The 8,831-nt window shown below is 33.1% G+C and overlaps 1 long non-coding RNA gene across 3 annotated transcripts; it reads right to left on the bottom strand.

The window, feature by feature from the left end:
• Positions 1–3,069: 3,069 nt before the first annotated feature.
• LOC110106908 lies at positions 3,070–8,775 on the bottom strand. 3 transcript variants are annotated; one of them, XR_003699981.1, is made up of 6 exons: positions 8,731–8,775; positions 8,555–8,610; positions 4,456–4,501; positions 4,175–4,215; positions 3,576–3,640; positions 3,070–3,193 (listed from the first exon to the last, which is right to left on the bottom strand). It is a non-coding gene; the product is annotated as an uncharacterized LOC110106908 (long non-coding RNA). The 3 variants fall into 3 exon arrangements; XR_002304302.2 differs by lacking the exon at positions 3,576–3,640 and having other exon boundaries at positions 3,071–3,193; positions 8,702–8,775; XR_002304301.2 differs by lacking the exon at positions 3,576–3,640 and having other exon boundaries at positions 3,073–3,193.
• Positions 8,776–8,831: the final 56 nt, after the last annotated feature.

Below are 8,831 nucleotides of genomic sequence, written 5' to 3'. Positions count from 1 at the left end.
GTCTTGAAACACTTGGAAATCCAAGTGTTTCCTATCAGTTTACTGCAATTGCTGCCATAAGACTTACAATTGTCGCCTTTAAAGTGACAGTAGCAAGTGTTTCAAAGTTCAAAGCAACATTTTTGTTAACCAAAACAATAACTTGGGGTATACATACATTATGTGAATATAATACACATTTAATAAACAAAAAAAGTGTAACATAAGCTAATACTCTAATAGTTTTGTGCAAATTAAAAAATACAAGCAATCATATTTCCAATAAACAATTATAAGATAAGTTTAGTTTTGTAATGGGCCAGCCTAACATTAAATTAAATGAATAAATAAAAAATAATAAAACAATCAAATATAATAACTTAAGATAATGAAATCCTCATAAAATACAAATAATTGAAATTATAACAAAATTTCACATCACTATAATTACATTCTAATCTAAAAATAAATCCAAATTCAAACTACCAGAGAAAGTTGGGAATTTTACATGTTATTTTGATTAGAATGTAATTATAGTTATTATATTTTGTTATTATGATTAGAATGTAATTTTGATAAGATATTTCTTTGTAATGCATTAATTAGACTCTACAAGTTAATGATTATTTATGACAAAATATTTATAGAGTAAAGAATATGCAAAAAAAAGTACTTGTTTCCCAAAAATTCAGCTATTTCCACATAATTATAGTTAAAGCCAAGCCAAGTAAGAGAGACATATTTTAAAGATCCTATAGTTAAGCATAAACCGAAGAACCATTCGCAAATGCAATACCAATGCACTAGCCAATTTCTGAATCACAGGAACTATACGCCTACTATTTAGTGTGTTCACTTAGGACACTCATGTTCTTATAAAAAACAATGTGGAGACAAAGTTGCAAGCAAAGCAGAGACTATGGGATAATTAGTAAAAAGTTATTCAAGTAATCATCCATCATGTAGTCCATTTTCATCCATGAAAATTATAAAGAATACTCTTTTATGAAGCAAACAAACTGGAAAGAAGAACATCACAAAGATGGCAATAACCATCAAAAGACAAGATAAACTTCATTTAAAGAACAAAAAAAAAAACAATAGGGCAGGCTTCCAACTAGAACAAAATCATTTTGTGTGAACGCATGCACAATGAGGCATTTGGTGTTTAGGATTCAACATTGCATAGATTTATTCTTTAATCTTTTATTTGATTCTTTCGAATAACAACAAAATTGGCATGATTCAAATGTGTTATAACAATAGTAGAGCATAGTAGTAGATAAGAAAATTTAAGGAAAAAAATAACCATTGAGAAGCATTTAGAAAATTAATAGAATTGATTCTCATCATCTTTATCTAAATGACTAGATCTTCTTTTGCACTAAATGTCAAAATATTTATGGGTAATTTATTGTGACGTTGACTGTAGAGTAAAAGAAATGCAATGGTTTTAATTTTTAGGTATTTGATTGAAAGTATAACAAATGCAAAGAAAATTTGTTAGGAATTTTTATATCTCATCTGGTTCATTTTCAATGTATTCCAAATTCGAACAAATCAAATGAATTAAGAATATACAAGCTCACAAAGACTCTCACGGCCTTGCGCTTTCACCCTCCATCATCATGATCATCATGATCTCGTGTCTCCACTCAGAGCTCTCACGGCCTTGTGGCGGACCTCATGCCTCAACAAAGAGCCCGCTTGCAAACATAATGACAACCTTGCACATACCCTGTGACATCGCAACTCCGCTCCCAAAACCCCCATCTCACATCTACCAAGTACCGACTTTGCCTCCACCGTCACCACCGCATCTCCCGGCATTCTTTATCGAGAATGATTTTGATGCGATCCGCCTTCCGCCAGCTGAGGGAGGGCGGGCGACCCCGCGGCGCGCGGAAACAGCCGGAACGGGCGCCGCATCGGCGCGCCCGTTCGATCCGCCGAAGCAGGTACGCGGAGCGGGACGGGGGCCATTCGGCTTGAGCGGAACCGGTCCATTTCTGGACCGGTTTGGCTCAGGTCTAGCCTGAGCTCAGGAGGTTCATTTTGGGCAGCCCACTAGTGGATTTTGTTGGTCTTTTGGCTTGCTATAAGTAAGGAATAGAGGGAGATTTCTAGGGCATGCATGATTTGAGTTTTCTCTTAGCCTCCTTAGTTTCTTTACCTTGTTTTTCTAGGGTTTGTAGTGGGAGACCTTGTCCTTCTCGAAGTGGACAAATTGTATCTTGTTTCTCTTGGATTTTGAATGCAAAGTTTCTTGTTCTTCCTCTCATCCCTCTTGTGTTGATTTTTTTCTTGGATTTGGAGGAGAAATTTCATATTTGGAAGAGCATTAGGGCAATCCCTAACTTGGGAACCCTAAGGCGTATCAGATTTTTCTATGTTTTTGAAGTTCGTCAAAAAAAAAAGAAAATTTAATTTCATTGCATCAAAATTATATTCGATCAAACAACACCAAATTCAAAATGAAGGGGATTTCTTTTACTTTGTATTTGGAATACATCCAACCAAACAGCTCCATAGAAAATAAAAAAGTGTGAAAAAAGTCTGCTTGTTACCCAGCAATCCAGCTTGTTTCACATAATTAGCAGCTAAAACCAAACAAAGTTAAAGAAACATATATCAACGATCACACAATCAAGTATAAAAAGGCCTCATTTGCTGATGCAGTACTAGTACACTAGCAAATTTACCCATCACTGGAAGTGAAGAGCACGTTATGTGTGAGTAAATGCGTTGCACATCATGTTCTTGTAACAAAAAAAATGCAGAGGTCAACCCAACAAAAATAGGGATTTTCAGCAACTCACTTAAGGAGTGAACCCTTGTGCCAACAATGTGGAATTCAGCAAATCATGGCCCATGCAACAGTTTGCAAAAAGGGATTCAAGTAATCATCCAACATGCAGTCTATCCGTTTTACTCATGAAAATTATAAATTGTTAGCTACGAGACCACAAAAAAAACAAAAAACAAGAAAGAGAATATTACCAAATAAATACCATAAAAACAAAAAAGAGAATATCACCAAATAAATACCATTAAGGAGAACAAAAAATAATAACCACCATTTAGAAAAACTTCTTCATCAAAACCTTGAAGAATGTAAGCAATATAATATTAAGGTTCTCTATTTGATAAGTCAATGACTATCGAAATGAACCTGCGATTCACTTGAAATATCATCACTCCAGTCATCCACTTCCTGTTTACAAGAAGAAAACAATGGCACATCAAGAAGAGAAACATGCTAGCTGGAAGTCTTGAGCAACTAATCGTCAGAAAATTCTACAATTATATGTGTTTGACTATCGATGAGCAATAAATCCTCCAAAGTGTAAGTGCACAATAAAGAGAAGTGTGCACCTGCACATATGAAGGAGAAGAAATAAAAATTGAAATCATCCTACCATGATAAAAAGTAAAAAAAAAAAAAAGTATCAGTAACTATATTGATTAATGCAATTAATATTTAGTTAAGTTGCCACTAATTGCACCGTGTAGATGTAACATTAGCAAATTATTCATTACATCATGCGAGTCAGTATGATAATGACATAGGGCACCATTCCAAGTTTGGCACGCACCTGAATTATGAACTAGTTCAACAGTGCAACTTGTCACTCTACACCATTCCAAATTTGGCCTGCATCTGAACCATGAAAGAAGTTTCTACTGTGCAACTTGGTAGATTGTTTTCTCTAAACCAAGCTAGTTTTACACATCTTATCTTATACAAGAAAGCAACCCTATGTGCAAAACCATGCTAGTTTTAATCATGTCTATCTTATACAAGAAAGTAACCCTATGTGCATGATCCCTAAAGTATGGTGAAACAAAACTCTTAACATTGAGGCATTCATAATGTATCAGTTGTTACTTCATTAGAAACTCTAAGAGTAATTATGTTGAGCACTCTTAGGAAACGTGCCTTATGAGAAAATTGCAGCAAAAGAAAAAAATCAAGGATTTTTAAACCAAAGAAAATAATATCTCAATAGATAGAGTTCAGATTTTGCCAAATGATATAAGCATAAAACATCTGGAAGACGAGAACAGTGCCAATGACATGCTTATACCAATTTATAAATATAAAAAACTTCATACACTGATCAAGCCAAACATTGTCTTGAACAGAAAAAAGATTTCCTTTTTTTACAGGTCATATCAATTTATCATCTGATACCTGAGACCGCTTTTTCATGGCTGCAGTTTTAGATCCTGTCCCTGCATGTGACAGAAATCAAATGTTATATAAATTTGAATTGCAGACTGCCCGAAGCACAGAATAATGAATTTTAACTATCTTAAATGCATACTATTGTATGTTAACTATATTGAGGTTGGCCTTCAAATTTCCAGATTCATAACATCAAGCAAAGAACTTTAAAAAAATAGTCTATGGTTTTCAATGCAGATTGAACTTAAAAATTATATGAAACAACAATTTGGAGACCAGATACCCACCACTCTTTCCACGAGACTTCTTGCCTTTGTTGCTCGAAGTTTTCACCTGAAAAAACAAAAAAAGAAAATTAAACCCTGAAAAAACGCCTTAGCTTCCAAAGACTGACTTTCATTGACAAGCTGTGCAGGTACCAATTAAAAACATGGCCAAAGTCATGTATCGTGCGGTAAGCTGTTTGGGTATGTAGTTGGTTTCACATTTTTAACCACAGTGCAGTAAATTAGCAGAAAAAGGATAGAAAAAATAGAAACTTCACACAATAGGTCAGGAACCAATTTTCAAAGCAACATTGTGCATGAGAAGTTCAAGCCATTGAACAGCACCAACGCAAATGTACAACTTTGATGCTTTTGTCAATTGCACAACTTCGGACATCACAGATGCATCCGAGGGTCGTTTAGCTTCAATGCTCAATAAACAAAATGAAATCAAATGGAGCTGTGATTAGTTGAAGCACACTCCATAAATGGTCGCACAAACTAATTATAGATGCAATTTAAAAATTTATTATGCCAAATCAATTAAGTGCATAAATATCAAGTTACATTTTAATTATAATTATGCAAAATAATGGTGTTATCAAGACACATACAGTCAATAATATGAAGGTTAAACTATAATAACGGCAGATTTGAAAGTTAAACTTGTTAACAAGCAAGACCTTTCCTGAAAAAAAAAATTTAAAAATAAATACACTTAAGAAGATACAAATCAATAATCATCATTAGCTTTATCCCAAATATCTGGGTAAATTTTATGAATCATAATTTTCACTTATTATTGAGTGATGCCAAGATGCTAAACATACTCTTCGCAAAGCATTTTGAGCAACTTCTATCTTAGATCCAATATATATTTCCTAATCATCTAGCACTAATTTTACTAATTAAAATACTGCATTTCTACCATTCATTGTACATGCTTAAACCACTTAAGTTTATTTTTAATCACATTATCTTTAATCAAAATCACTCTATCAATAACTTCTGAATTCATCCTTCAAGTTATATTATCAACACTCAGATCCACACAACATCTTCCACTTAATTGTGTGATGTAGAACTATATAGGCAAGTGATGTCGAGTTGGAAATTACATGTGCTTGAACAGAGCTTAACAATTTCTTAACTCACAATGAACTTAAGCTTGCAAGGAGGCAATCAAGTTCACGCAAACAATCACATGCTAATAGGAGAACCATTAAATAACAAATTAATTAATAACATGTTCACATGATGTTTCAGAGACAATCCCTAAGTTAACAAATAGAATGGTTACTACCAAGGGCCACTCACGCAATGCTCTGGGTGTGGGCTAAACGGACAAGCTTTCACAATAAAATGATGCCACAATTGAGGAGGGATCAAAAAGGTACAGGGGGAGGGGGAAGAGTTTACCCGCATGGAAGAAGATACTAAGCCACGACAAAGTCGTTTGGCTGCCTATGTGGAAATGAAAGCAATATGAACCCTGTTGCACGCTTGGATAGCACTCTAACGTCTCTGAAAATCCTGGGCAACAAATAAGTGGGCGCCAAATTTTGGGACATGCCGAGACAACTGGTAGTGGGGCTAGAAAATACTCTTCAGTCTAAGGTGATTAGTGAGAAGTGATCTTGCTATCGAGAAGAAGACATTAGAATGGCAAGTTACGTCAAAGAAAATATTTTAGAAAATTTATGATGGGATCATATCGATTATATTTTAATTTTTACTGATCCAATTTATGATATGTTGAGAGAGGCTGGCACAAATAAATTATGCATATATTTCATTAATGAGATGTAAGACTCCATGTTAGTTAAAGTGAAAGAAATTATATATAGATATGAAGACTCAAGTTTTTGAAGCATTATCTATACTATTATTGAGGATAGATGTGGCAGAAGTAACATACCTCTTCATCGTTTGGCTCATTCATTAAATTCAAGGTAAATTTAAATATATCATTTAAATTAGTTTTTAATTTGTTGGCTAATGAATTAATAATTTTACTTTCTTTGTATTCTTTGAAGATATTCAAGTAAATAATGGTTTCAAGAAGACCCTCAATCTGTCTCGCCACAAAAAGATTTAGAAATTTCAAATATGAGAAAAATATGTTTGAAACATAATTTCCCAAATGAGGAGAGAAGAAGGATTAATATAGAACTTGCGAAGTTCTTCAGATATTTCGATGTTTTTGGTGATCAAGAATATTTGATTGATAGATGGATGATGGATCCAAAGATATCGTGGTTGATTCATGGAGCTTCAACACCACTACAAACAGTAGCAATAAAACTTCTTGGTCAAGCTTCATCCTCCTCTTGTTGTGAGAGAAATTGGGGCACATACTCATTCATTCAATCGATGAAGAGGTACAAAATTACTCTACAACGGGTTGAAAATTTAGTTTATGTGCATACATATCTTCGTCTGCTATCAAGAAAAACCCACTTTATATGATATGTGATAATAAGATGTGAGAAGTTGGAGATGAATTCAAGTCCCTTGATGATATGGAAATATTGGAGATTGCAAATCTTTCTCTTGATGAACCAGAGTAGGAAGCGATAATATTCAATGATGATGATATTGAAGGCCAAAGACAAACCTCTGAAGCTAATCTTATTATTCCCTTTACTGAGCAATTGAAGCTTGATGTTGTACTAAATGATTTTTTACTTATATTTTTGTGATTATACTATATATTTTGTACTAAATATTTTATATTATAAGCTAGAAAAATTATTATGACATTGATTCCTTATTGTTTGTCATTTATAATATGATGTTGCATTAATTTCTAATTTTCTATACAATATATAAAAAAATTATAATGTTGTATCCATGCCATACCCATGTCCTATATTTAAAAATATGTCATGTCGTGTCCGTTTCGCCGTGTCTGTGTCCATGCATCATAGCGCGCTACTGCTCGCCTCTATTACCATTTTCCTTATGGTCCAACCACAATTACAATCTCTACTTTCTGCATTCGCACATGCTAAACTCGTATATGTGTGATGGGTACCGCAGCAAGTGAGCTTTTCTTTTGTATAGCATTGAAGCAAGAAATTGAGTATTTGCTGGAATTGGCATTTGGACTTCGGAAATTATTATTTTTGTTGGACTTCAGGTAGGATGAATAAAACTATAGGACAAAATATAAAGGCTTATGATAAATTATTAATTTTGCGTTTTTATCTTGATTCTCGCGTGAAGGTTTGTTAGAAGCATATTCATCGAGCGCTTCACACATTTTGACAGCCAGCTCCAATGGCGAGTCAGCTTACATTAGTATAAGTTTGGGTCTTCCATCTGGGTGATTTTTATCCTTATTCATTATGTTAAATGGTTTAATATTGTTGTGCGTGGATGATTAAAATTTTGTAAACTGTTCTAAATTTCAGATTCCTATTAGTTGTATGAATTTTAATCTTTAATGAAAGTTTATTTTTTTGCGCACAATTTTTCTTGTAGGATTTCAATTTTTGACAATAATCACAATATTGCAATATATGAAAGAAATGTGTTATTTATTTTCTAATTAAAGGCAACTAATTTTTACAAAATTTAAGAGTTGATAACCAATGGATTGTAGTTTTTTTATGGCTCAAGTGTGCATCTCATCTTAGGTTGCACTAGCAAGACCATCATCATACAGCAGTATCTCATTTAAATTAAAATTCATGCATATATGCATCTTATTCAAAGCTAATTACAATTCAAGATACTATTATTTTTTAGTTTAAAAAAAATCTAACTAGATCAGAGTCTATTAATCTCTTCTCTCTGGACATAACTAATTTATATAATCTCATTTTTGCCTTCCTTAGTATCAAACGGCTGTATTAATCATCAAAATTTATAGCTAAAACAATGAAAATTTGATATATTTATAATTAAAGTATATTTTGTTGACACAATAGTTCTGACGATAAAAAAATATATGATTGGTGAATCAAAATGCTTCATCTTAAGCGATTTCAAGGCTATGTGATGGCATTTCTTTTATGTTTCACATTAAGCTTCAAAAGCGTGCACTTCAATGTGCATTACATAACACATCTTCGTACATAATTTAACCAAAGAAAAGATTAACAAGGTTCCTTACCATCACTGCATCAGTCTTTTCCATTGCAAGAAGCCGCTGCCTCTTACCACTAGGACCTGGTAGTATTAAAGATGACCATAATAAAACAAGCACATATTTATCTGTCTTGAGCTGACTTTAAGGATTTAGCAGAATAAAAAAATGAACCTTCAAGAAAAGCTTTCTAGAAAAGTTACTTTTTGTCCCAAGAGTATCATCCAAAGTCCGCTTAGATTTCTGAAAATATTAAGATAAAAATTAAATTAAACAAAAAAATTATAAAGCAAAAAACAGAAAG

The sequence above is a fragment of the Dendrobium catenatum genome, unplaced genomic scaffold (genome assembly GCF_001605985.2).
Source record: "Dendrobium catenatum unplaced genomic scaffold, ASM160598v2 fragScaff_scaffold_162, whole genome shotgun sequence".
NCBI lineage: Eukaryota > Viridiplantae > Streptophyta > Magnoliopsida > Asparagales > Orchidaceae > Dendrobium > Dendrobium catenatum.
The sequence above is the reverse complement of the archived record's forward strand: the minus strand, read 5'-3'. Positions and strand labels throughout refer to the sequence as shown.